We start from the raw sequence: 24,154 nt of genomic DNA on the forward strand, positions 1-24,154 counted from the left end.
CTTTAAAAGATTCTTTATAAAACCGGTGTCAATTTGATGCTAAAAGTCCAATATGAGCCTCAGTCTTAGGGAAATCTTTTTAACATGTGCTGGGTTAGTTTAACGCTTGAATGCAGCCGCAAATATCTCTGTACAATTTGTGTAGAATAGGCTCTTTATTATAGACAGAGCAATATTTAATCTATATTATTTGAAGGATAATAAAAAAACAGGTGAAAAATGTTGCTGTGGGAAGCGTCATCAGTGAAAATGTATTGGTATAGAGCTAAATCATAATGATAAAGCTGCATGTGAACAGATTTCTAGCACCGTTTGCAGAAAAGTTTACAGTTATACTCTCAAAATGTAATATCGGCACATTATATGAAGCATATGCTTCATAATACAATAACAATGAGTCTCCAAACGCTAATGGGTTACTAAAATCAGGTGCTACTGCTTAATGTAGCTCTCTAGCTGCTGTTGAACCACAAGTTTCAGCATGACCTGCTAGCTTGTAATTGAGTCAAAAACAGCTACAAAACCACAGGAATAGGTATTCGTAATTTCTGTCAAAGGGCATGCTGTGATTTATAGTCCCGCAAATCTGTACAGCCATAGGGGGGCAATTCAATTGCCGGGAGGTTCCCTAGCTGCCTCACACATTGGGGCATATTCAATTAGCTTTTTGATTCGCGGTAACGCGCCGGAACAGCCGCGAAACGTAATACACGGTACCGCAATAACGTGGATTTTCGTTCGCAGCCCATAGGGTTGCGAACGAAAATCCGCGTTAATGCGGTACCGTAATACCCGCAAGAACGCGCACTTTTCGCGGCAACGCGCGTTACCGCGAATCAAAAAGCTAATTGAATATGCCCCATTATGTTTCTGCATGATGTATAGGTAATGATCTTTGCTCAAATTTGCATGCACCTATTAGGGGTGCAAGCAAAATTAGCAATTTTATCATTACGGAAATTGACGTAATTTGCGCAGAACCATACGGAACCTTGCAGCTAATTGAATCGCCCCCAACGTATGCCTGAACATATTACTCTTATGGATCAGAATCAGATACACAAGAAGCATCAGCTTGGCAGAGCATGCTGGATTTGCAGCTCCAGAAAAGGAGAAGAACCACAGGTTGCCTAAGCATTCTTTTAAATGCACATTCTTCTCTTCATTTAAGAGATCAGAGAGAGATCAGAGAGAGCATCAGTCATGAGATGACCGCCAGGTGCTAAGCAAACATAATGGTGATGCGGAAGAGTGCTCCAGTACACCATACATTACGGTAGCAGCCTAGCTCCTCTCTTCCTCTCTCTCTCTGAGCTACATGTACAGATGAGTAAAGTTGCCTTCACATAATGCGGGTGTTAATGTTGAGGATCAGGTAGTGTCCTGTTACAGGAGGAGTATTTGTCATGCAGTCTGGACTAGCAGACACCCCACTCAGGAATGGAATGCCGTGAAAGAGCAAGTCACATCTGGGGAATGGCACCACGATTGTGATCAGGTGAGTGATTGATAAATTGCACTTAAATTGATCATTGGCTCAGTTTGGCTTTTGCGATATCGATATCAGGAAAGCGATACCTCCTCCGGACAGTATGGATCTCTCGCTGTATTTTCTTTCTTTTTTTATATTGAGTAATAATTTATGACAATGTTCACAAAGTTTTGGATTTTTTTTAGTGGCTAGGAATATATATTTTTTCTGGAAAGTAAATGATCTGCATCTGTAGATGCAGTTGTCTTAGTATACACTCCTGAGTATCACTGCAGCACTCTCCGCTAAGGACCAGCCACAATTCTGCAGCCCGAGGGACCGGTTAAACATTACACATCATACTGATAAGACACAACACGGTGTGCTCTTGTGTCTGCAATGTCTCTGGAAGGGAATGGGTTAATCTGGTGCATTCTTATATCTACAAGTACTTTACCCTTTATATGCTCCCTTTTTAATAAAGGTGAGGGCGAGATCGCAGACAGTTTGGGAAATACAGTTCCGATGGCTTTCTGTGTACATTGCTATCGGTTGCTTTTGTCTCATGTAAACTTGCCTGAGACCTTTTATCCTGACACCTGATGCATTATGCTGTGATATATGCATTATTTATATAGATGTTTTTAAATATGCATTTTTTTTTTCTAGATTTTGTATATATAGTCTGTAATTTTCTTACACAAACTTAAACACACTAAAACAGACAAAAAATACAGCAGACCCGTACTGCACAGTTACAATTGAGAAAAGTCTGGAATGCTACCACATTGGCATATAAGTAATGACATAACGTTTTCAAATGGTTGAGTATATAGTTACATAAATCCATACTCTAAAACATACTAGTAGGTTAGCTGACTGCTGACATAATTAACCCTAGTCTGTGTGTTTAGTAGAGATTTTAGACTGTAAGCTCCAATGGGACAGGGACTGATAGTGACAAATATTCTCTGTACAGCGCTGCAGAATTGGTGGAGCTATATAAATAAATGATGATGATACTTTCACTTACTACTTTCTCTGATTATGACGGAGACAAGTACCATGGTATGTAAGTATTGTATTATCTATCAAAGGAATGTATTGCACAAAGATAGTTACTATATCAGTATAGGTACATCTTATTGTATTGTAATCAGTATCAGCAGCTAAATCCATTTGTTTAGAGGTGCATTTTATCCATTTATTGCTGGTGTAATGTAATCAAAACATGTCCACATATTCCAAAATAATTGTATATTTGTAAAGCACTGTAGAGTATGTTGGTACTATGTAAATGTCATAGCATGCTGACTGATTTACTAATGCCACCATTTACATTGTAGCAATTAACACATTATAAAGTCATCTCCCTGATTTCCTAGAGGGGCTCAGCTGCTGCTAACTACCCCTCTTTGTGATGTAGGCATTACCGCCTCCCCACCCCCACTTCTTCCTTTCCATATTGTCCCTCATATGGCTAAATCTGCATTATTAAACTCTTCACATCAGTCCAAAAAAGTGTCTGCTAGTTCTTCTGTAATAGCATCTACACAGTGTATGGTGTCAGTTTTACTGATTTATTGGTTTGCAATGTCTGTAGCTGCGCATTGTAAGTTGCATTTTATGCTAATGTGTGTTTCAAAGACCCCCCAGATGTGCACATGTCTACGATGCAAGAAAGAGTATGTTATCATTAGTCCACAAGTGTCCCTCTTTGACCATTTGAAATGTTGGCTGGATGATATACTGACTGCTGAATCTCTGCACCTAACAGGTTTTATAGAATTCTGGCATAATACATTAATTAGGTGCCTTATAATTGCTTGTAGATGGCCTGCAGCTGAGCAGCTTACAAGACCAAACTTGCGATTTATAGAAACAATCCATCATTTAGTACATACTAAATCCTTCTACAAAACATTCTGCAGAATACTGAAATTAAGCCTGATTTGCATATTGAAATTATCTGTAATTTCAGTTCCTGGAAGTCATTCCTCTGTGTCCTCTGTACTTAAATCACAGGGAAATCAGAATTCAGACTCAGCAAATGTTGCTAAAGCCCCTTGGGCTTTATCTGAATACAAAAGCAATTTCTAAATTTGTTACATTTAGCTATGTTTAGCATTTACCAGTGGATGCTGTAAGAGTCAACTGTGCTCCTTATAGGAACTCTAATCACAAACAATATCTATATAGCACACAACACCGTAGCCAAATAGTATCTTGGCTGTTGTTACTGTTGGAACTGGTAACTCACTGTCACTGTATGTCAGATATGAACTGGTTTGACATACGGTGGTAACCAGCACTTGCACCTTTGGGGAGGAGGGGGGGGGTCAATGGAGGAAACATTTGAAGTAACAAATAAATAGAGCAGTCAGCACACACAAAACGCCCCCATGCTTGAAATGGTCCTGACCACAGGGGCAAGTGCAAGTGGGTATGGGGTCACTGGATCCAGTGGGTTGCATTTCCATACCTGTTTGCATGCTTTCACTAGTATTACAAATGCTAGTAAATGCATGATTTGTACACCAATGTCTAAGGGTTCTAAGGGGGGGAATCAATTTGGAGCAATGTGTCGCGATTGCGCATATTGCCGGCTATTACGGTAAGGAATCGCTGCTCCTTTTTCTGCACACCTCTATGGGGAGATAGGGAAAATGAGCTGATATTTCAGCCTGAACATCACGTCAGTGTCTCCGCGGACTGTCCCAGCACACATCATGCTGAATTGAATTTCCACCTTAGGGTCTTATGTGGCAAAAATTAATTTCAATAGGCGCTACTACTCCTCATAGTTGTAGTTCTATTATGACAATATGTCCACAGTTACAAGAATAGAGGAATGGACCAGGACTGAGTTCCATTAAGAAACCATTGTCAGGTTGAAGTTTCCTTAGAGATTTAGTGGTCTATGACCAAACACAAACTTTTTATGTTCATTTTCATTACTTAACGGAATGATAAGAAAATAATTAACGTGTTAATTTATTAAAATTGTTTAGCTGGGACAGCAGCTTAGATAGGAGCCTGTCCTAGTGAATAATCTATAGTAAAGTGATCACAATTGCGATCACAATACTTACAGGTTTTTATGGCATGGCTGAATTCGCGATGGCGAGAGCACAAAGCCTGCAGAGGAGGGGTAAGACGATCCCTCTCCTGCGATACTCTCCCTATAGGCTATAATGACCATTTACAGATGGCAGTAGCTACCGGGATCAAGCTTCTAATTTCGGAGCTTGATAAATAGGGCAAAATCGCAGTCCCCATAGACACTTATGGGGACTGGATTTGCGAGTGATATCGGAGATATCTGCTGCAGTCACTAATAATAAATAACCTTGTTACTATTTCTATACATTAATCCCCCGAAGGGGATTATAGGTTGCTAAATAGGCCCCCTAGGATGGTTCTTAATTAAAGAGTCAAGTTATGTTTATCAATATGCATCTATCAAGAGGTTATTAGAACAAGATAATGTCATACAAATGTTGAGAGCTTATGATTTCAGTTATATTAGTGTAATGACTATAGAGGGCAGAAAAGTAACTACAAAGTAATGTATTAGTGCACAATTTAATTTGAACAAAAATAAACATACACCACTGAGGACATCACATAATAATGCATTGCAGAAAACACATTACTGACTTAAGAGTTAAAACAAGACTATTAATTTGTTCAGCTCTCATGTATAACTGTGTATAGTGAAGTCACAAGAGGTGTGAGTGTGTTGCACATCTGTAAACTGCCGAAATCATCTGGGAAGACGCCCATTAACTTATAGTGTGATCCACGGACATAAATTCAACAAATGCACACTGAGGCTGCCAAAACATCAACTAGTGGTGGGGTGCAGCTTTATAGAGTTGAAATATAGGCTCAGTAAGTCCTAAAAATAAATAAACCTTTTTATAGAACGATGATGATTACTGGTTTTACATATTGTCCCCAAATCCCAAAGCCAGAGACTTGGGTGTAGCACAATGCAAGTCATCCATATGTCTCAATAGAGCTCTGTAGAACAGCTTCCATACTCTATGGGAAATTATGGATAGACATATATGACAGCACCGAGTGTTGCAGAGTAAGAGAGCTCTCTGTTTCAGCTTTGACGTGGGCCCAGTTTGCTAAATGTGTGTATCATCATTTTTAATTAACAAAAGCTACACAAAAGGGGGAGTCGATTAAAATACCTTTTCATTTCCCCTTACTGTCCTGGTGTGCCACTAATTAAATTAATTGGCATGAATGTCTGACATTATCATGAAACAGCAGAAATTATTTTTATTTTTATTTTTACGGTTTTCAAAAGTTTCTAGAGAACTGTTAATTTATGCAAGATTCCACTTTTGTTCTTAGTAATACAATCACACAGTGGGCAGCACAGTGGCCTAGTGGTTAGCACTTCTACCTCACAGCACTGGGGTCATGAGTTCGTTTCCCGACCATGACCTTATCTGTGTGAAGTTTGTATGTTCTCCCTGTGTCTGCGTAGGTTTCCTCCAGGTGCTCCGGTTTCATCCCACACTCCAAAAATATACTGGTAGGTTAATTGGCTGCTATCTAAATTGACCCTAGTCTCTCTCTGTCTGTGCATGTGTGTGTTAAAAAAAAAAATTGAACCACCAATATGAAGTCACTTAGTAGGGCATTTGACCACTGCGGGCCTGATTCAGAATGAGACGTATACGTGGCGTAGTGTATCTTTGCGTTGTTTCACACTACGCATGCTCAGAAAGTGAACATACGCAACTGCAGCTATTCAGTCTTGTAACTTTTTGGCACTTCCGACTCCTTACGCCGAAGAGGCGTCATGGGGAAGTGGGAGGGGTGTTCTAAAGTAGGCAGTGTGTTCAAACAGTTACGTACGGATTCGGAATGGCACTGAATCGCAGATACGACTGAAAAAGCGGTTTTATTTCCGGGTGGTATGAGGCAGGTATAAGAAGTGGATGATGATGATGACAAACACCCAAAGTAGTGAACTGCTTGTAATTAGAAGGTCGCAAATGATTCGCAGACCCTTATTGAGACTTAATAGTCACTCAGCCATAGATATTTTGCATACATGATAGGTTCTTCCAGCTGTATTATTCAAGGATATTCAAGTTTAGGAATTGCTTTCGTAACACAAAAAATAAAACGCTTTTATACATGTTCGCAAGTTGGACATAAGTGCCTGAGGTTTGTGTCTGCTACTCATTCAGACCTGGACGCAACTTTTATCGTTCTAAATTAAGCTTGCATTCTACTGTATGTGGCATATTCAATTAGACAAGGCTGTGCATGTAAGTGTGTCAATACGGTACAGCAACCCTATGGAGTGCAAACAGAAATCCGCAGTGATACGGTAACGCGGATTACCTTCGTGGGCCATTATGGCGCATAGCCGCCATGCCCGGACCTAATTGAATATGCCCTTATGTGTTTTATAAGCTCATCAGTGAAATGCGAAAGGGAAAACAGGATCATTTACCTTTAACTGGTCATCAGAAAGATATCACTACCTCTATTTCTCTTCTGCCATTAGCCATTCCTATAGAGCCGAATCTCTCATTGGCTATTCACGGCTTTGCTGCATTGCTTTTACAACGTGCGATACCATGAGAAATTATAGTTTGGGTCTCCTGCCATTGTAACAATGGATATTAGAGTAAGTTATCTGTCTTGGTTTTGTTTCCGAAACATTATGTTGCAATAAATAAACAACGATCCATTCCCCTCATGTATCTAAGTCATAAGTCATATTTAGCTCAGTGAAATAGTTGTATTGTTTCTAAATATATCTTTCATTCTGGCAGCTTCTGTTATGTAGGCTATAGAATAATTTCCTGCTGTAATCCATGGGGGGCAAAAATTGATCTCATAATCACAATTCTAAACTAACTGTGTAACCTTCCACCTAGTTTGAAGCTTGAGCCAAACCTCATTCCAGCATAAATAAAAAGATCATGTTTAAAAAACTATCCTATGTGAATATTGTCATTTGGCAACTCCAACTAATTTCATACCCATTTAATGTATTTATTTAGAAGGCTTAACCATATTTAGAAGTAAACTGTGATTAAACATTGGTTGCATTAAAAAATAATGCCCACTAGCGCAAATTGAGGAATGCTAAGTCAGTAAGAGAATGTTGCACTTATCCTCAGTAGTTTAGTGTATCATAACTTACTTCCTTATTGTTCAAGTGAACAACATTTAAGAGGGCTCTGCTGAAAAATAATTGCAGCAAAACAATTCTCTTGGCAGTTTAATAACTTATGTGGAATGTAGAGGTCTATTTATTAATATATAGCAATAACATTGATTTTCTTTTTAAATTTACATATTTACGCAAATTGTCAACAAAATAAAATATTTCTAAAATAAAACATTTAGAAAATATCACCTGAGCAGCTGAGCGATACTGGGTAGCCAGTTGACACATGTGCAGTGGAAATTAAAGCCCTGATTCGGGTTTTCAGTTCCACTTAGTGGATAGAAAAAAGTAATTGTTAAAAATAGATTAAAGATATATTTATTTATTTTTTTTTAAAAAAAAGAAAAAAAATGAAAAACTGAAAAAAAAAAAAAATTATTTGGAAAATAAATGTTTTTTTCCAGTGTGTCCCTTCTGTTAACGGCGATAACAGAACAAAGATTGTTGTGGTCCTCTTCTGGCGAAACATGGCGAATTGCCAGCAGTGACCCCTTGATGTATAGGGCAAAAACACCAGTTTTGTCCGGCCAAAGGGCTTTTTGCCCTATGATAAATATGCTCCCTAGTTTTTTGTTTCAAATCACTGTAACATTATACCTATCACAGTATAGTACATTTGTGTACGTGGTGCAATTATTGTTCTTTTTGTGAATGCCTGTGGGTTGATTGTAGGGTTATCCTTTGTTTCATTTTATAAATGTCATGATTTCCACCTATTTGGAAGAATGACTGTGTTTTTAAGTTACAATTGCACCAGTTGGTTAGGTTATAAAGATTGCGCTAGTAGGATCTATGATGACAGATAGCATGAATTATTGAATATTATTGTATTGCAAAACATTTTTTGGGTTTTGATTAACATTAAATAGTATTAACATGTAATAGTCACAACTCCTTTGTATATAAAACAAACCCATAAATTTTATTGTAAACAATTTTAGTATATTATAACAGCAAATAACATGCATAAATAAAGTAAACAAATCCTGTTTAAAATCAACTTGTTAATAAAAAAAATAGTCTTTCAATGACTGCACTCTGCTGGTCTGATTATGTTAAACATATATTATTCATATGTGAGTCCCGATATGTTATAAATGTCATGATTTCCACCTATTTGGGAGAATCACTGACTGCATTTTTAAGTTATAATTCCAGCATGTCTGAATACACGTTCAGACTATAAACTAGAACATGGGCATGAAATTATATTCAGTAACAAATTTTGATAATTCCAGCCACTGGTCAAGCTTCTTCTGCCAATATACAAGTATATATCCACCATTTTTGTCCATTGGTGCAAGGATTAGGTGCCTCAATCCTCATTTTCAAAAATGTTCATTAAATAGATATTTGGGATGGTTATTTTTTATTATATATTATTTATATAGTGTCACGACCACGCTCCCAGCTGCCGTGACTTTGGGTGTTTGCTGTATGAGGTTGCACACGATTCCAGCCCGCAGTCACTCTCTACCTATCACACAGGTTATAGACCTACTGAATCGCCCTCAAACAGCGCTCACACCCCCTCACACTTCAGGCTTGCACCACTTATTGAATACAGGCAATAGGACCCCAACATACTGTCCCACACTGGCACACAAGGCTTCTAGCTACCACAGGTTAACAAGCGCCCCCACCAGCAAACAAATGGTTAACTCCTGTAGACTGTTACACAAATGTAAATGCAAGCACATACTAAGCTTGTTAATCAATTGTGTCAATAAATCACACACCGGCATTCAAAGGGTTAACTTGGTCCAGCTATATTCTTCTTAACAGGCTAATGGATTTCTTAGCGTATCAAGGATGCCACATATTAAATTATAGATTTAATATACAAAAGTAAAGGGCATTCAAATATAAGAAAACACAATTAATAAACAACTGATATAACATAAAAAAGCAAAGCAGTTTAAAATAAAAGGGGTTACATTCAGAGAATCACTTACATGAGTGGTATAAGCTGTGCCATGAGAAATTGGCTAGGATGATGGACAGCTTGTGAATGTGGATAGATTTTCCCAAAAGACTGACAATTTGTTGCAACTGGTCTCTGCTTTTTAAAGACACCTTTACACCTTCCCAGCTCCTGGGGGTTGTGGTCTGTGATACTTTTTTCAATCACCATTTGCATGTTGTCTGACTTACTACCCAATTCTACTATGTGACCTAACATTTCTGTGGAGCGTCACACAGACCCAATTTTATTATTAATAAATCCTCTATGACTTTGTCCATTTTTGATACCAAACACGCCTAAATACAGTGTATTCATAGAGCTTACACTAATTTCCTTAACTTCCCTGTGGGGCACAATTTTTAATTTGACATATAGCTAATAGAGTTTCTACAAAATTATTACATACATGACCACTGACATAATGTGGTGGTAAGCATGCATTTTTTTCTCATTTTTTTTTTTGGTAATGCACAAGTGCTGACTCCCTTCTAGTGGCGGAACTACAGCAGTTGAAGAGGGTGCAGTAGCTATGGAGATCAGGGGCCCGTATCTTCAGCACCAAGTGCAAGGACGGTAGTTCCACAAGTGCCTGCACCCACTATCAAGTCAGTGCAAGCGCAAGTGCAGTGAAGTCCAAACAGTGCTTCATTGTGCAATCGTATACCCCCATGCTCAGAAGAGCTGAATGGAGGTGCAGGAGTAAGAACTCCATCGCTGAGCTCCCCCTCCAAATTTTGCTATGGGGCCTGAAAATGTTGTGTTCCACTCCTGCTTCCTTATTAAATGTGGTACTTATTTTGCCCATTTTCCAGGTTGTAGTTCTTTAACAAAAGCCATATAAATGTAACAGTCTTTTGGGCAGACTGAGCATGGTTTAGGTGGGTTAGGCATGATTTGGGTCCCTCAATGCTCCATCCTCAGCCCCCTGCTGTTCTCATTCTACACCTATTCCCTTGGGAGAGCTAATTAGCACCCTTGATCTACAGTGCCACATTTATTCAGATGATACCCAGCTCTCCATGTCATCATCAGACCTCTCAGCCTTCCTCCTCTCGCGGATTTCCATCTGACTTCGCGCTATCACCTCCTGGATGTCACAATGCTTTCTCAAGCTAAACATGGCCAAACTCACTTCCATCCTTCTCAAGTCACCACCCCTCCCCTCCTTTCCCTCACTGCTTACAGCACCGTAATCTCCTCAATCTTGGCCTTCAGTTCCACTAATTAAAAAAAAAAATCTAAAAATGAAATTGAAAAAAATTATTACAATATTTAAGAAAAATAAAAATATATTTAAAAAATACTGGCTATTGAAAAAAAAATGTTACAGCATTTTTTTCATTCATATTCAGCACTGCTATCACCAGTGATGACCTCTTAATATATGAAGACCTATCTCTGGAGAAAATGTATTTTAGATTGGGAGATAAGGCTTTTCACACTTTATTACATAGAATCCAATGTCATGCTTCACCACTTATCAACAGCTGCTAAACACAAGAGAATAAGGGAGATGCTCTCACACAGAACACCTCAACATTTCCTGCTGGACCTAAATAGAGTCCTGATGGTAAGAGAAAGGTGGAACAGCATTGAAGTGGTCTGTGGGGTTTAACAAAATTTAGCAACTGTAGTTCTCCAGAAGTGGCCCAGAAGCCTCCATTAATATCAGATGTTAGGTACTCTGCCATTCAGATTACGGGGATGCAACTGCCTTAACGTTGCCCGAATGAAGGCATCTATAGTCCAATAATGGGCACATGCTATTCCTGAACTTCAATAACACAAGTACTCTATTTGACTTTGATGAGCATATGCTAATATGCTGGTTCTTGTTATGACACAGTATCTGCAGGAAGCAGGATTGTATTCCCCCTGCTGTGTGCTGCAGCACTGTCTGGTCTTATTTTACATATTCTGAAATATTCTACAAAGGACCCTGCATAAAAACGACCACAGATTAAAATATTAAACGTGTCATTCCTTTCCTGACAGATGTTTTGTAACCACCATTTCTGTGAATGAATTAAAGCAACATATCTCCAATCTTAACACAAATTTTCCATACTGACATATAAAACCTATATAACACGATACATAGGGGAGTATTCACTTCTGGACTTATGTTTGTGTCACGTAGAGAGAGACTTGAGGCTGTAGAGGGACGGGCAGAATTTTGTTCACTTTGCATTGTTTTTATTTTATTTGAAATGTTTTTATATTAACCATTTTCCAACCACTCACTGCCTTTCTACTTCATCATAGCAGCATTATTGATCTGAGACAATGTAGAAAGATGGCAGGTGGTAATGATGGTTGCTAGGAATAGACCCAGGAAAATGGTCCAGGAAGTAGGCACAAAGCAACTCATTCAATGCCTGCCCTTCCACATACTGTGCTGGGTGGTTGCTAGGCAACACTTAGGTTTTTATAAGATTTCATTAGGTATTAGGGATTCCTTTGCAAGAGATGTCCAGGTTGGATCTCTTCAAACACTAACACTATTAGATCAAGTGTAATATTGGTCTCAGAGCAGAATACATATAACACTAGGGAGTCTATTTTTAGCATTGTTGGAAAGTGGGCGGCAGTAGGCAACATTTTGGATATTAAGAGCAGGATTAGAGGAGCCCCAGACTAGATGGAATGGCTATGGAATGCTTAAATATACAGCATTGCATAGTGGGGGGCAGGGCTTGTTGTTGATGCAAATTGCGTCATTAAGCACCGACTCCACCATGACCCGGGAAGATGCCTATACTTCCATAAGGACTTCCTGAAATAATTTGGGAGCCTCCCGGAAAAGTCTGGGAGATTAAAATGTATGTATGTGTGTGTATATAGATATATATATATATATATATATATATATATATATATATATATATACATGTGTATGAATATATATATATATATATATATATATATATATCTATATATATATATATTCATACACATGTACATACACATAACTAAAACACCCACGGGACTTTAAAACCTAAGGCCGGTCCCTGAAGACGGCGGTGACCAGTGTAAAGAAAGGTAGGGCAGGAGAAATATCTGATTTCTCCAGATTTAACCCCATGATAAACTGAAAGAAAAGCTGCCATGGCCATAGTCTGGAGAAAACAACTGATTTTTGGCTCATTGCAGCTTGATAAACAGACCTCTGTTAAGAGCGTTTTGTCGCTATCCAATAACGATTGTCGAATCTTGATTTGTGTTTCCAACGCACAAATATTTATTCTCAAAAAGTAGCAGAATAATTCAAGCGAAATAATAATAAGTACAGCCGTTACTTATAGCAGGCACTCTGGATCCAGTGTACAGTTATTCAGTCCTGAAGTCTGTGGTCTAGGTGACTGAACACTAGATGAGGAGCTGCTGCTTATATGCAAACAGAGATACAGTAAAACAATACAAAGGGTGTGGCTTTCTTCTATTGTTCCAGGTTTCAGGAGGGTCCAGGGGGTTGCAGATCATAGGCTAGTTTAAGTTCAGGAATCCAAAGGAGGGGGTCATCTCTCCAGGGGATGGGTTCTGATCTTCCCGCCAAGATTTCTAATCATAATAGTCCATAATTCCTTAACATTAATAACTTGCGTATGCACTCTGCGATCTCTTCGCAGTGTGAACCGGACAGTCGCAAATGTGAAGGGGATTAGTATGATACCACACATGACATGATTCCTTCAACGTGTACCATATGTTTTACTGATATGCATATAACTCATAATATTACACATAAACTCTACTATATTTCGACATATATAACTATGTGCTGCAACTACCATTAATGTTTACTATTTTACAAGTGTGAGTGTTTGTGCGAATGTATGTAAAAGCGTAAATACTGTTTGTGCCACGTGTTGCGGACGCGTACGCCCTTTCACGCCGTAGCGTGCCATACGCATCTTTGCAGACAAAGACAACCAAGTTTGCTCGATTTTAATTGAAATGACTTTATCCAATTTGCTGACTTCGACAGCTCCACCCTTTGATAGTGTAATAAACTATCACCTAATCACCGTTTCAAGTTCAGGGTTATACAACACTTCTTCACATACCATGATCTCGGTATCTTGCACCACCCGTTCAGTCTCGTTCTCAGTGTTTCTCCTAGAAGACTGTTTTCCACACTTCAACACAGTAGGAACACATTTGACACATAAACCAATTGCTAAGATGACACCTAGTATAAGGAGAAGGAGCTTACCTACACTAGCAACCATTTCCTGTACCCACTCTCCCCCAGACCAGAGAACCATTTCACAGGGTTCAACCATGAGAACCAACCTGCCACCTTTTCCCCGACCTCACATAACGAAAGAATTATGGTTCCTTCGAAATTCCCATTTCAGTTGCAGAATTTCCTCCATCTTCTGGTCTATAACCTCCTTAGGGTCATCCGTATTATTGGTGATGTACGTGCAACATTTGACACCGAACTGGGTGGCCAGTGTCACACAGTACCCACCAGTAATAGAGGTGAGATAATTTAGTACCAGTCTATGTTGCACCAACTCCTTCTTGTACGCTTGTAGTTCCCTTCCAGTATACCTGAAAATGTCATCATACATCTCGGTGATATTGTCTATTAATTTAGCTAGGTCTTGGATATATTTAAAGTTTAATGTTCCTCGAGCGGTCCTGGTGAGATCTAGAGCAACCATAACTTGGAAACCCGTGGTTTCACTAATCAATTTTGTAGCTATGGGTTCCTCACCAGGAATCAAATTTCTCTTGTCACAGTGTTCATACTGTGTGTGTATGTATGGTGGTGATGTAGTCTTGTGAATACCAACCATTTCTTCATGAGTAATAGTCATGATTTCAGGAACCAGTTTAGCTAAGAAACACAAGCCCTTGGAACTCGGAGTCACCCAGGAATAAGCTTTCCTCCCACAAACAAAGTACACATCATCAGGGGGAACATAAGGAACAGTATGTCCATTAATTATATCACAGAGTTTTGATAAAACTACCCACGCCTAGTGTCTCCATTTGCTCAAGACACGTGTCAGCATGGATGACATTCTTACAATTATCTATAGAGACTTTTCCAATGGATACTTTCTTATGTTTGGTTATACGTCCTAATTTGTGACTTCCATCAACATTCCTGCTTATTGGTGGCCTTAGTCTCCCTCCAAAATGAGTGTGGCGAGCCATTGTCTGATCTGATAGGTCAGCTTCCCAATTCTCCAGACGCTTTGCATGAGAGATATTTAGGCACAGCAAAGATCTGTCTACAGAGTATTGTTGAAGCGTTAGACTAGGGGACCTAGTGTTATTGTACCTCCCCTCTATGGGCCTCAATTCGAGTACTTCGGAAATGTTTAGAGGGAATGGCACTAGTCCTATGTTATGCTGCCCCTGCGGCACGTGAGAGCACACCCAGCACTCGGTTTGGTTTAGGACCTTACCCACCAAGCAGTGATAATCCTCCAGAGGATGCCCGCCCACATTCAGATTACCGGCGGACTGGCATCGCTGGATGCATCTCTCTTCAACTAGGGAGTCACAGAACTTGCAGATACAATACTCATCAGACAATAGCCCCTCACACTGTCTCCGAGTTCCCGAGCTAGCAGACCTTTTCATAACCCCTGGACCAAGCTTGATGATGGATTGCTCTGGGTATTCTAATAACTTTTCCTCGATCTCCATTTCATCCGTATCACTGCCAGAACCTTCCTCTATCCTCCATCCTCCTTCACAAAAATAGAATGTCCTAGAAAAAGTAAAAACAAGGAAAATCCTGGAACAAAAGAAAAACAAAACCCGCCACTCCATAGCTGTAAAGATAGTTCTGATGCAACGTCTCTGGCTCAGGTGTCTTGACTGCGGGCCTTGGGTCTCCCGGAACAGATTTACGAGTGACAGATCTGTGTCGTCGGTCTCAGTTTTATCTCGCACTTTCTCCGGGTTATTGACTCTCCTGCAGTGGGTGGAATGGACCCAAGTATCTCTCTCTGCAACCTTCAGTGATGTAGTACTGGTCAGCAGCACTTGGTACGGGCCTTTTCAACGGTCTGTTAAACAACCTGAACGTAAGAAATTGCGCATCATAACATAGTCCCCAGGTTCAACATCATGACAGTTCGTTTCTGGCATACCAGGTGACAGCATTTTGAGTTTTTGTTGTTGTTGTTTCAGCTGTCTGCTCATTTTTATAAGATATTGCACAGTTATGATCTGCCTTATATCTTTGTGTGCATTTTACCCTGTGTTATTATTTGCCTTGTTTCCCTGTGTGTATATTACCCTGCAGTACCTGTGATCCTCCAGAGGTGCTGCTGTTCGGCCTTTTCCTACTATCAGGGGTTAACTACCACTGCTAGTTATTAGCCACACCTGTCTGTGGCCTATTTATGCCTGCTTGTTCCAGAAGCCTTTGCTGGTCATTGATGTTCCTAGCCTGCTCATGTGTTTCTCTGTTCCTGATTTACCTGCATGTTTCTGACTACTGCTGCAAACTGGTTTCAGTTAAGTCATCTGCTGCATTTCTTTATTATTTACTGCTTGTTTGCCAAGATCTGGAAATCCATTGTTCCATTCAGCCTGAACTGTTACTGTTTATTTTTGCCTTACCTGGACTATACTTTTCTGCAATAAACAGTTTAAAATGTTTATATCACGTGTCTGGCTCCATGGCTGTAATTAAGGAAGTGGTTGTAAACAGAACCATAACAGAATGACCAGCCTAAAAAAAAGCTTTGGAGTCATGTGGAAAAACCCTGCTTCAGATTTCACCTGGAATTCTCATTGCAATTGATTTCATTTGTTTTCTCCCTGCAAACATGTCTGATTAACAAATGGCTGAACAGCCTCTGCTTCAGTGTCTACAAACTGACATAATTCTGTTACGCTCTCAGCTGGCTCAATTTTCTGCTATACTTTTGGACCCACTCAGGAGACTATCAGAATCTGTTTCTCTGAAATCCAATTCCGTTGATTTGCTTCAGCCAACTCTGTCTGCTGCTGAATCTGTGCTGTCAGCACCTCTTTATAATAATAGACAAATTTGGATTTAACTAACAACTACAGTGTAACAAATGCCCGGTTCACAGGTGGTCCACGCCCCCACCTGACAGAAGCGGAGCGACGGCGCAGAATAACCAACAAACTGTGTCTCTACTGTGCAAGTAATATACACTTCTTACAAGCCTGTCCTCTCCGCAGACCACGACAGCTTACCAAACCATCTTCTGTTGTTACTTCTCCGCATTCTGGATTTGTTTACACTCCACCTATTCTGCTCCCTGGGATGAGACCCAATCTGCCAACCCCAGTTACCAGCTCTGAGGCACCAGCTCCAGCCGCCTGTCCTGAGGCACCAGCTCCAGCCGCCTGTCCTGAGGCGCCAGCTCCAGCCACCTGTCTTGAGGCGCCAGCTCCAGCCGCCTGTCCTGAGGCGCCAGCTCCAGCCGCCTGTCCTGAGGCGCCAGCTCCAGCCGCCTGTCCTGAGACGCCAGCTCCAGCCGCCTGTCCTGAGGCGCCAGCTCCAGCTACCTGTCCTGAGGCGCCAGTTCCAGCTACCTGTCCTGAGGCGCCAGTTCCAGCTACCTGTCCTGAGGCTCTAGTTCCAGCTGCCTGTCCTGAGGCTCTGGTGCCAGCCTCTGTCTCCTGTTCCGAGGTACCAGCCTCTGTCTCCTGTCCCGAGGTGCCAGCCTCTGTCTCCTGTCCCGAGGTGCCAGCCTCTGTCTCCTGTCCCGAGGTGCCAGCCTCTGTCTCCTGTCCCGAGGTGCCAGCCTCTGCCTCCTGTCCCGAGGTGCCAGCCTCTGCCTCCAGCTCTGAGGTCGCATCATCTGCCTCCAGCTCTGAGGTCGCATCATCTGCCTCCAGCTCTGAGGTCCCATCATCTGCCTCCAGCTCTGAGGTCCCATCATCTGCCTCCAGCTCTGAGGTCCCATCATCTGCCTCCAGCTTTGAGTCTCCTGCCACTGTGTCCGGTCGTGAGCCTGCTGCCACTGTGTCCGGTCGTGAGCCTGCTGCCACTGTGTCCGGTCGTGAGCCTGCTGCCACTGTGTCCGGTCGTGAGCCTGCTGCCACTGTGTTCGGTCGTGAGCCTGCTGCCACTGTGTCCGGTCGTGAGCCTGCTGCCGCAGCTTCTGCACCCAAGGCTCCTGGTACCGTGCTATCCAGTGCCGAGTCTCCAGCCGCTGCCTCCAGTGCCGAGTCTCCAGCCGCTGCCTCCAGTGCCGAGTCTCCAGCCGCTGCCTCCAGTGCCGAGTCTCCAGCCGCTGCCTCCAGTGCCGAGTCTCCAGCCGCTGCCTCCAGTGCCGAGTCTCCAGCCGCTGCCTCCAGTGCCGAGTCTCCAGCCGCTGCCTCTCTTCCTGAGCTACAGCCTGCTCCTGAGGGGGCGCTGCCCTTAAAGCCTGCTCCAGAGGGGGCGCTGCCCTTAAAGCCTGCTCCAGAGGGGGCGCTGCCCTTAAAGCCTGCTCCAGAGGGGGCGCTGCCCTTAAAGCCTGCTCCAGAGGGGGCGCTGCCCTTAAAGCCTGCTCCAGAGGGGGCGCTGCCCTTAAAGCCTGCTCCAGAGGGGGCGCTGCCCTTAAAGTCTGCTCCAGAGGAGTTGCCAGTCCATGCGGTCCAGCCCGAGTTGCCAGTCCATGCGGTCCAGCCCGAGTTGCCAGTTCATGCGGTTCAGCCCGAGTTGCCAGTTCATGCGGTTCAGCCCGAGTTGCCAGTCCATGCGGTTCAGCCCGAGTTGCCAGTCCATGCGGTTCAGCCCAAGTTGCCAGTCCATGCGGTTCAGCCCGAGTTGCCAGTCCATGCGGTTCAGCCCGAGTTGCCAGTTCATGCGGTTCAGCCCGAGTTGCCAGTTCATGCGGTTCAGCCCGAGTTACCACTTGGTGCTGTCTGCCCTTAGGCTTCTCAAAGTGCTGTCTGCCCTCAGGCTTCTCAAAGTGCTGTCTGCCCTCAGGCTTCTCAAAGTGCTGTCTGCCCTCAGGCTTCTCAAAGTGCTGTCTGCCCTCAGGCTTCTCAAAGTGCTGTCTGCCCTCAGGCTTCTCAAAGTGCTGTCCCTGCCAAGCCTGCCGCCCAGTCCGGGTCTGCTGCCAAGCTTGCCGCCCAGTCCGGGTCTCCTTTCAAGCCTGCTGCCAAGTCTGTCACGCAGTCCGGGCCTGCTGCCAAGTCTGTCACGCAGTCCGGGCCTGCTGCCAAATCTGTCGCACAGTCCGGGCCTACTGCCAAGTCTGCCGCCCAGTCCGGGCCTGCTGCCAAGTGCAAGTCATCCTTTGCTGAGAGTGCCAAGCCTGAGCTGTTGCCTTTCTTTGAGGGGCACATTTCCCAATTTGGTGCCCTTCTGAGATTTGCTGCTTCTTATATTCCCTCCATACCTGAGCTTGTTAACAACCCTAAGAGACAGGTACTGTTCCTAATTTCGTATTTTAGAGGGGAAGCTTTGGAATGGGCAAACCCATTTATTGAAACGGATCATCCCATCTTATCGGACTTAAAATCCTTTTCTGAGGCAGTAATCAACAAGTTTGTAACTCCTCCCGTTATGCCATCTTGCGGGCCCTCTGCATTGTCAGCAATACCACCTATCTCTCCTGGCCAAGAGATACCATTGTGCTCCTCCCAGTTGGCTCAGGTCTCAATCCCGAGGAAGTCCCGTAAAAGGGGAGGACGTAAAAAGAAAGGAAGTTCTGCAGTGCTTCAGCTTCCATCTGGCATGGTCTCCTTTGCCTTTCCGCCCATGGACGAGGACTTTTCTGCCGGGCCCCCTATTGTGGACTATGACTCAGACGAATTTAGACATTTTTGGTAATCGGGCGTCTGGAATCCGCCCTAAGGGGGGGTACTGTCAGGATCTGCCTGCAAGCCCCTTTCAGTACATACTGCTTTGCTTGGCAGCTCCTGCCTTTTGACTTTATTAGTGTGTATTGCAGCAGCACCTCTGATCACCAGAGGTGCTGCTATCTTGCTTTTCATGTTTGCATTAGGGGTTAACATTTTCTCCAATTATTCCATGCACCTGGGTGTGGTTTCTTTTCCCATATATATACCTGTTCCTCCCAGCAGTCATTGCTGGTTATTGTTGTCATCCTGATGTCATATCCTGTGGTTACACCCTGTGATTCTTCCTCCTGCATTGTTCCTGTGATTCTACTGCATTAGGATCTCATTCATTCTGCTGAACTGTTTCATATGTCAACCTGGGACTTACCTGTGCATTTCCCTGTATCTGCTGCCTGGAGTCTTCCCTCACCTTCCATTTACCTGCAACTGCTGAATATCTGGTATTTCTGCAAACTTATGATTTCATCACCTGTTTATATTTGCCAGCAATAAACATTGTTTGTTCTTCACCTATTCATGGCTCTTTAGCTGTATCCCTACGTTGTATCGTGACAGTAATCGTGACACTGGTCATTGATGTTCCTAGCCTGCTCATGTGTTTCTCTGTTCCTGATTTACCTGCATGTTTCTGACTACTGCTGCAAACTGGTTTCAGTTAAGTCATCTGCTGCATTTCTTTATTATTTACTGCTTGTTTGCCAAGATCTGGAAATCCATTGTTCCATTCAGCCTGAACTGTTACTGTTTATTTTTGCCTTACCTGGACTATACTTTTCTGCAATAAACAGTTTAAAATGTTTATATCACGTGTCTGGCTCCATGGCTGTAATTAAGGAAGTGGTTGTGAACAGAACCCTAACAGTCACTTCATTATTACACTTTAAGTCGTCTTGCGGACTCACGATCAAATAAGGTTGTCGGCCGAACAGTATCTCAAAGGGGGACAGATTAAGAGGAGGTCTAGGAGTGGTTCGTATGCTATGGAGGACTAGTGGCAAAGCTTCAGGCCACGCTAACCCAGTTTCAGCCATTACCTTACCAAGCTTGTTCTTAATGGTACCATTTACTCTTTCCACCTTACCACTGGCTTGTGGTCGATAAGGGGTGTGAAGTCTACTACTGATTCATATGAGTTTACACATATTTTGGAAGATATCGCCAGTAAAGTGGGTACCCCTATCACTTTCAATGATTCTAGGGATACCGAACCGACACACAAAGTCTTGTACAATTTTCTTTGCAGTGAACACAGCAGTATTAGTGGCTGCTGGATATGCTTCTACCCAACCGGAAAACACATCAATACATACTAACACATACTTTAGATTCCTGCACAGTGGTAATTGGATATAGTCAATTTGTATTACCTGAAAAAGTTCTTCTGTAGGAGGGATGTGGGATGGCTCATTTGGAATAGTTTTCCCGACATTTTTCCTCAAACAAGTAAGACATGACATTGCTTTCTTACTAGCCTGAGAGGAAAATCCAGGAGCACACCAGTATGCTCTCACCAGTTTGCACATACCTTCACATACCCAGGTGAGTCAGACCGTGTGCTGCTTCAGCCAGGCTTGGATAGTATGTTTGGGGAGCTACAGGCTTACCTTGTCCATCCCTCCAGAGTCCTGAGGACTCTTGACCACATCCCTTCGCCTTCCAGACCGCCTTTTCCTGCAGGGAACACAAATCTTGCATTTCAATTAATTTGTCGTAAAGTTTCTTAGACGCCAAAGGGCCCCAAAACCATGCACTACCCCGAAGGCGTACCTAGAGTCAGTATATATATTGGCTGATTTACCCTCTGCCAATTCACACTCTCTCCTTAATGCTACTAGTTCCGCCACTTGGGCTGAGTGAGGTGGGCCAAGGGGTTCAGCTTCTACCACATACTGATCGTCTACAACAGCGTAACCAGTACATAACTCTCCCGTTTCTGTCTGCCTATGACAACTCCCGTCTGTATAAAACGTAAAATCTACATTTTCTAAGGGGGTGTCACGTATGTTGGGCCTTGCAGTAAAGGTCTGGTTCAGGTGTTCCATACAATCATGCATATCAGTACTCTTGCCTAACTCATCATCAACCAGGGTCTCCTCACCTCCCACCCTTTGTGTCTCTAGAGACACATATGGAAGGTATGTAGCTGGATTTAAGGTGCTACATCGTTTGATGGTGATGTTTGAGGGTGCCATCAGAGCTAGTTCCCACTTTGTGAATCTAGCTGAGGAAACATGTCTGGTTTGAGCTGAATTTAACAGAGGTGATACAGCATGGGGTGTATAGACAGTTGAATTATGTCCTAATACTACGTCCTCGCTCTTACTTACCAGAAGAGCCATTGCTGCTACACTTCTGAGACATGTTGGGAGTGATCTAGCTACAGTGTCCAATTGTGCACTGTAGTATGCTACCGGTCTGCTAGCGTCACCATGTTTCTGTGTGAGGACACCTGCTGCACAACCATCAGCTTCTGTACAGTATAGCTCAAAAGGCTTTTCATAATCAGGTATTCCCAATGCAGGTGCTCCAGTCAGACTATCTTTAAGATTAAAGAACGCTTGCTGTGACTCTTCTGTGTGTACGACACATTCTGGTTTTGAGGAAGAGACTAGTTCCTGCAATGGTAATGCCAGAATAGAAAAACCTGGGATCCAGGATCTACAGTATCCACACATCCCCAGGAAAGTATGAATCTGCTTCTGGCTCTGCGGCAGAGTCATGTGTTCTATGGTCTCAATTCTGTCAGTCGTCAGATGTCTTAGCCTCTTGGTGAGGCAATGTCCTAAGTATTTGACCTTAGTCTGACATGGCTGTAATTTATCCTTTGCCACCTTGTGCCCTGTTTGTGAGAGATGGAGCAACAACAATTTAGTATCATGTAAACATGACATAAAAGAATCAGAGCACAGCAACAAATCGTCCACATATTGAATTAGAACAGACCCATTGCAGGGTTGAAAGGATTGCAAACTGTCATGTAAGGCTTGGGAGAAAATACTGGGGCTCTCAATGAACCCCTGGGGAAGTCTGGTCCATGTGTATTGCACTCCCCGGTAGGAGAATGCAAATAGGTATTGGCAGTCAGGGTGAAGAGAGACTGAGAAGAAAGCAGAATATAGATCAATGACAGTAAAATGACTGGCAGACGGTGGAATCTACATGAGGATGACAGCTGGATTCGGCACTATGAGGAATTGGCTCTCAACAACTTTATTAATTCCTCTTAAGTCCTGGACTAATCTTTAGCCCCTCCCCCCACTCTTTTTCACAGGGAAAATGGGACTATTTGCTGTGCTGGAGGCACAAATTAAAATCCCTTTTTGCAACAGCCTCTCAATAACAAGATATACCCCTAGTTCCACCTCTGGTTTTAATGGATACTGTGGGATTTTTGGAGCTATCCTACCACTTTTTAGATTTACCATGACAAGGGCTACGTTTGCCATCAGTCCAGTGTCCTGTCCATCTCTGGTCCAAAGTGAACCCGGTATTTCCAGCAACATCCCCTTTACTTGAGATGGACTTTGTTCTATAACAGTAGAGTGTAACATTAACCTTTGAGGGGTGTCTAATATATCCTGTACCTCATGCGCAACCTTCTCTGGTATATCTAAGAACACACCATCTGGGGTACAGTATATGACACATCCCATTTTACATAACAAGTCTCTCCCTAGCAATTTAGTAGGAGCTGCTGCAGCTAAGAGAAACGAATGCTTAGTATGCAGGGGCCCGATAGTAACTTCTGTGGGTTTAGTTATAGGATAATGTAACACTCTTCCCGTTACCCCCATAGCTGGAATAGTCTTACTGGTCATTTGTAGATTTAAAGGAGAGGTTATCACAGATCTGGCTGCCCTTGTATCTACAAGAAAAGTTTGTTTCCTACCAGCTATGTCAACTATCATTGTTGGTTCTTCTCTCAGACTCTCAGTTAACCTCACTGGCTGTAGACTACAGGAATGAGCTGACCCCTAGCGCTGACTATCGCTTTCCCGCACAGCATTTGCTGCTATAATATGTGCGGGTAGATGTGAGTCTTCTAGTCTATGTGAGTTCTTCCTTGGAGGATATCTATGTGTCCCCCCTCTAGTGTTGTATCTGTCCTTTCTACAATCCCTCCTAACGTGTCCTTCTTCATTACAGTTGAAACATCTGATCAATCTATGTTTCTTATTATGTGGGTTGTATGCTGGCGGTCGTGTATGTATCCCCTCTAGAGCCTGTATACTCACCGTCATCAACCTATCACTTTACTCTTCCTTCTTTCTAAAAAGGTTTTTGTCATGCGCCACAGCAGACTCCCTAAGAGAATCTACTGTGATGCCTCTCCAATTAGGTAATGTGGTTTGTACTCTGGTTTTTAAATTTTTCCTAAGACCATCCATTAGTACTCCTACAGCTACTTCCCTGTGATGTGGGTCCTCACCTATGTTTGATATCCCAGTGAACCGTGTCATCGCTGCTATAGCTCTAACGAAGTAATCTAATGCTAATTCACTATCTTTCTGTTTGATGGTGAAAATTTTACTCCAATTCGCTACTACTGGAAAATAGATGGCTAAATGTTTGACAATCTGTTCTATATTCTCTTCATTAATCTCATCTGTCAAGGTGTCGTCTTCCTCCAACGAACAGTCTTTAATGAATTGTTGTACGTTAGTATTGTGAGGAAGACACGCCCTCAACACTACAC

The 24,154-nt window shown here is 42.5% G+C and overlaps 1 protein-coding gene across 1 annotated transcript in view; it reads left to right on the forward strand.

Moving 5' to 3' along the window:
* Positions 1 to 1,036: 1,036 nt before the first annotated feature.
* The window catches only part of ADRA1A (adrenoceptor alpha 1A), a 103,150-nt gene continuing 80,032 nt past the window's right edge, over positions 1,037 to 24,154 (forward strand). The window contains exon 1 of the mRNA XM_075207491.1: positions 1,037 to 1,498. The gene's annotated coding sequence lies outside the window, so the exon portion shown is untranslated. The remainder of the gene's footprint in view (positions 1,499 to 24,154) is intronic.

Source organism: Mixophyes fleayi, chromosome 4 (genome assembly GCF_038048845.1).
Source record: "Mixophyes fleayi isolate aMixFle1 chromosome 4, aMixFle1.hap1, whole genome shotgun sequence".
Classification (NCBI taxonomy): Eukaryota; Metazoa; Chordata; class Amphibia; order Anura; family Limnodynastidae; genus Mixophyes; species Mixophyes fleayi.